Raw genomic sequence first — 6,187 nt, 5'->3', positions numbered from 1 at the left:
ATAACCGTGAGTTGAATAAAAACTAGATACTTAACCCTTTATGGTAAGAAGTGAGGTGGTACATCCTTTGTCTCACAGGTCAGGTGAGGTTGAGGTCTGTTACCTGTGGCCACGCTGCTCCATCAGAGGTCCTGGTGCCCAGGCTCTTCCTGGCTAGACCGCCAGGTTTTCTGTTAATGACCCTGATTTAGGGGCAAATAGTACAAAAGGACTTTGGTGACCAGGAAGAGATGTTGGGATTTTAAAGTTACAGTGTTGACTCATAAAGTTACTTTACAAAGAGTAACTGCGATTTCAGTGTGGTTGAAAATCAACATTCTGAGAACTAAGTGAGGCATGAAAAGCTCCCTTATCAAGGATGCCAGGAAGGACCCAAACATGGTTCCTTTAAAACAGGATTTTCCCAGGTTTGCACAGACCTGGGACATTTACGTGTTCTTTAAATGGATTTTGGACAGGGGAAAAAAAACCACAAAAAACTGCTGGCAAGCAGATAAGTGAATTGACTGCTACAGAAAAGGACTGGAATCAGAGACCAAACGATCCCAATGAAAAAGCAAGAGGCAGAGTTTTTCTGGGCCCACAGTAGAAATAGTTTCATCTGAAACAGCACAGCGTTTCCTGATCTGAAACAGACCCGAAGGAGCTGCGGTGGGAACGGCTGCCTTTCATTGGACGTTAAGCCACCGGACAGAGCCGTTCCTACTGACTTAGCAAAGGCACCCTGGAAACTTGTGTCAGATGCTCAAATATGCAGGAACCGACGACGGCAGAGTCCGGGATCCCGGAGCTGCTTGTGGATTTGACTCCAAGTCAGATGTGTTTGGAGGTTTTACACACGACCGTTTGCACCCAGTTAAGTCAAAGTTTATGGAAAGGAGCACGAAGAAACGGGATGTGGAAACTCTGCATCTTGAGGAGGAAGCAAGCATCTTCCCTCCAAACCAGAGCGTGAGGGGCAGGGGCAGGAGCAGGGTTTGTCTTTTGTGAGGGCTGAGCGTTTCCTGAACGTCTACCAGGCACAGGAACAACACTTGGGTCCTTCACGAGAGAGCGATCGAGCCACTGTAACAAGACCAAGTTCTTTCTGTTTGCTCCGTGAGCACCCACACAGGGTCTCCTGCGCTTTCAGGAAAAGGGAGTGCAGGTGTCCTGAGCCCCCTCCCCTCCCCTCCCCTCCCGGGAGCCCCGCCAGCCTTGTGATCTGAGACTTTCACTCCCTCTCCGATCACGAGGCAATTACGGATGATTACCTCTGAATCAGGGTCAAATCATCCACCGGCTTCCTGCCCAGGGTTGGAGTGGGCGGAACGAACTGCCTGTGAGAAATCCTCTCTGCAATGGGAGAAAAGTGTTCTGAAGATCTCCACTGAGATGGCGGCTTAGGGTAACCAACCCTCTCCTCCTGGCGGTGGTGAGGGCCCGGGTACCCGTGGGTACCCGCCACGGGGGTCTGCAGCAGGCCCACACTCCGGGCAGCTGGCCGTCCTCTCAGGGCCGGGAAGAAAGCGTTCAGTTTCAGTTTGCATCACTGAGAGGCGTCTGGAACTTCTTGCCCTGTAAGGTTTCTACCTTGTGGCTCCCTCACAACAAGTGTCCGACAGCCTAAGTGATACTTGCAGTTGGAGCTGAGTCCCTGGGCCTGCTCTGTGATTAGTCTACCCCCCTTCCCGCCCCCATAGAAGTTTCTGGTAAATTACTGAGTCCAGAGAGGGAGTCTCTGGCGGGTATTTCACCTCAAAGTACTATCAGTCATCAGAATTACCTGGAGTGCTTTGTTCAAACACAGAGCCGGCCTGAGAACGTTTTCTCCTGCCACGTTTCCGGTGATCCTAATGCGTCTGGTTCCAGGTCACTTGGAGAAACACTGGCCTACCCCACAAAGCTTTCCCTTTCTTTCCTGTTCTCCCTGAAACCCCCAACAAGAGGGGAAGGAGCCATTAGGGCCGTGTTGGCTGGTGCAGGAATTTCAGGAGAATTGAAATAAACTAGAGGAACTTGGATAACCCATCAATATTGCCACTGGATCCCTCTCCCAGGAAATATAATTTCTTAATTTTTCTCCTTCTATGAACTAGACTTGTATCTATAGCAGAGAATTTTTCCCTCAAAAAGACAATCTTTTATCTTTAGAGAATAGGATCTAAACTGTAATCCTTCCTGATGAGAATTGTGTTTCCTGCTTTTTCTTTGTTGAGATATAATTGACTTACAACATTAGATTACTTTCTGATGTGCAGCGTGATTTGAGATTTGTATATATTGGGAAATGATGAGCACAGTAAGTTTAGTTAACATCCATCACCTCAAATTTTTTCTTGTAAACAGAACTTTTAAGATCTGCTCTGTTACAACATTCAAGTATACCATACAGTATTGTTAACTAGTCACCACGCTGTACATTAGGTCCCCAGGACTTATTTATCTTATAACTGAAAAAAAAGTTTGTACTGTTTAACCACCTTCACATTTCCTTCTTATTCAGACTCATCTCTCCTTTACCCACAGAATAAAAGCTAATACTTACTGAGGGCCTACTAGGTACCAAGTGTGTACTAGTGGTAAGCGGTGTATATGCAGCGTGTCAAAGGATCTTCCCAACAATTTTGCAAATGATATGTCATTGGCCCATTTTACATATGAGCAAACGGAGGGTTAGGGAGGTTTTGTGGTTGCCTAGGGCCACAGAGCTAGTCATAGGTAGGACAAGGATTCAAATCGGGCCTGATTCCAGAGATCAGCTATATAGCTGCAGATAGTTATATTTTCTATAGTATTCCATCTGCTATACCATGAAATAATCAATTACAAAATGAGAGACATCACGTATTAAACAATTCTTCTGTGACCCAACCATTCATTCAAATTCTGTATTTAATAAGCACATACTATGTGCCATGCCCTATAGTTAGGTCCTGAGAATACAGTTGGCCTTCTATATCAGTGGGTTCTGCATCTGAAAATTCAACCAACCTCAGATGGAAAATATTAAAAAAAAAAAAAAATTCAGAAAGTTCCCAAAAGCGAAACTCGAACTTGCCAGACTGGCAGTTAGTTACATAGCATTTACAACTGTTTATACAGTTTATGTATTATAAGTAATCTAGAGATGATTTAAGGTATACAGGAGGTAATGCAAATACTACTCCATTTTATGTAAGGGACTTGAACATCCTTGGATTTTGGTATCCTCAGGGGTCCTGGAACCAATACACCTCGGATACAAAGAGACAACTGTACAATGATGTACAAGATAGAACTTTACACAATATATTTTCCCAGAACGTCTAGTGAACTATTTTTTTAGTAGTTTGTCCTTTGGTTAAAATTGTTCAGAAAAGTACATATGTCATTAAGCTCAGAATGCATTCCGCCTTCCTCTATTTGTTTTCTAGCAAACCACTTTTGACTTTCTAAAAACTCAGTTTAACAAGTTTGTTTCCTATTTTTCTTAAAGAAGGAGCATGTGTTGCTTTAACTTTTAAAATACTTTTTATTTTTGAAGGGACAATACATACGTATAGTTCAAAATTTCAAAAAAGACAAAGGATTTACAGTAAAAATCAGTCTTCCTTGTACTCCTGACCCCCAGCCACCCAGAACTCCCCAGAGGCAACCACTATTATATATATATTGTCTTCCCCCTTCCATTCCTTATTAACACAAATGGTTGGTTACTATTGCCAAATTAATAAATATACTTACCTCGTTCTTTTTAACAGCATATAGAACAGCTGTTCTTTTTAACAGCTGCATGTAGAAATAATTCTAAAATGTACCATGTGATATTTAATTAGGCCCAGTTGATGAACATATAACATGGTCCAATATTTTGCTATTACAAACAATTCTACGATGACTACTCTTGTATGTATATGGATTTACGCATGAGCAAGTCTACCTGTAAGTTAATTTCCTTTAAGGGGAAATGCTGGGTTAAGGGCAAATGATACGTGCATTTGTAATTAAAATTCTTTTCATTACTGAATATTTCAAGCATTCAGTAAAGAAAGAGACCAGTATCATGAACTTCTACCACCTTTCAACGATTACCATTAACCTATGGCTGATACTATTTCATATATATATACCCTTCAGCCCAAATTATTTCGAAACAACCCCAGACATAATGTTTTGTTTGTTTGTTTGTTTGTTTGTTTGTTTTGCAGTACACGGGCCTCTCACTGTTGTGGCCTCTCCCGTCGTGGAGCACAGGCTCCGGACGCGCAGGCTCAGCAGCCATGGCTCACGGGCCCAGCTGCTCCGCGGCATGTGGGATCTTCCTGGACCAGGGCACGAGCCCGTGTCCCCTGCATCGGCAGGCGGACTCTCAACCACTGCGCCACCAGGGAAGTCCCAGACATAATGTTTTTTTCATTGGTAAACATTTTGGTATTATTTCTGAAAAGTAAGGGCTTTAAAAATATGTGTGTGTGTGCGGGGCTTCCCTGGTGGCGCAGTGGTTGAGAGTCCGCCTGCGGATGCAGGGGACACGGGTTCGTGCCCCGGTCTGGGAAGATCCCACATGCCGCGGAGCGGCTGGGCCCGTGAGCCATGGCCGCTGAGCCTACGCGTCCGGAGCCTGTGCCCCGCAACGGGAGAGGCCACAACAGCGAGAGGCCCGCATACCGCAAAAAAAAAAAAAAGTGTGTGTGTGTATAATTTCATTATCATACCTAAAAGATTAATATTAATTTATTAATGTCACCATTTGTTAGTGTTACATTTCCCAAGATTGTCTTATGAAAACTTATTTTTCCAATAGTTTGTTCTTTGATTCAGAATCTAAGATCGATCCATCCATTCATTGCCGTTGGTTAAGTCTTTTTTTAATCTATTGGTTTCCTCCTCCATTTCTCTCCTTTCTCTGTCTTTTTTTTTTCTTTTTTCTGAGTGATATTACTGTAGAAACTGAGCGAATTTGCTTCCAGAGTCTCGATTTTGCTGATTACATCCCCATAGCGTCATTTAATATGTTCCGCTATCCTTTAGGTCAAAGGAAATATACAAAATTAAACTGTAGAATTTCTTAAAATAATAAGAAAACACAACATATCAGAGTCTGTGTGGCATAACTAAAGTAATTAGAAAAAAATTTAAAGAACCAAATAACTATCAATTAAAAAATTAAAATAAATGAATTAAACATTCAACTCAGAAAGCTAAAAGAAAAAGTAAAATAAAATCAAGTAAGCCAAAAGAGAGCGAAAAGAAGATAAATGCAGAATTTAATGTTTCATTATTTTTTCAATTTGTTTTTACAAACTGAAACTTTCGGCTCATCATTTGAGAACTAGGAGATCATTTTGTAATTTGCGACTAAATAGACAACATACCTAGGTAACTGTCAGAGGGAAAGGCTTTCCTACACAGTTTGCCCTGGATTTCAAGATAGGGCCTGCTTTGACTGTCAGTGGGAAATCAGGTCCGGAGCCCACATTTCCGTTCTTGGTGAGAAGCAAGGTTCAGGCAGGAAGCAGGCGAGGCAGAGTTCTGGGGGCTCAGGTCTGGGGCGAGTCTCAGCCCCTGGAGTGCCTGACGGGACTAGGGGCACCTCCTCTCCTGTGAGATAACAGGGCTTGGCCTTGACAGACTCCAGGTCAGATGGCAGCTGCCATAATTATTGCTCAGCAGGCCTTGAGCAAACCTCTCGGAGCTGAAATTTCTTCACCATAAAACGGGGGTATTATTCACCCTTAACTTTTAAGGGGCGAGAATCCAATGAGATGCGCGGTAGAGCTAGATCTCAGTAGGTGGTAGCTAATAGGATGGCGCTCAGGTTCTGTGATTCCGTGATGGAGGCCCATGGGGAGCAGCTAAAACATCACGGGACACAGAGCATCAAAGAAGGGAAAGCAATCAGATAGCTTCCCTTCTCTGAGGCCCATCGCTGCTAAACGCGACACGCCTGCCCACGGTCCTTCTGCCCACCTTGCGCCCCGGCTGCACGCGGTGGACGTTTCCATCCCGGCCGCCGTGAGCTCTCCGCCTCTGACCCCCCCAGGCCGGGCTCGGGGGCCTGGGCTCTGGTGTGGGAGGCGCTTTCTCTTCTGCTAGGTCTTCCTGGCCCGGAGGGGGCCACAGAACGTCCGGGCAGCCCTCGGCCTGGAGTGTGGGCGACTGGTCCTTCCCCTCCCCTCCCAAGCGGGACAAAGACCCGGCCTTCCCCATTCTTCCTGCCATCGGC

Source organism: Mesoplodon mirus, assembly GCF_964341445.2.
Source record: "Mesoplodon mirus genome assembly, chromosome: 14".
NCBI classification, from domain to species: Eukaryota; Metazoa; Chordata; class Mammalia; order Artiodactyla; family Ziphiidae; genus Mesoplodon; species Mesoplodon mirus.
This window is presented reverse-complemented; position numbering follows the sequence as displayed.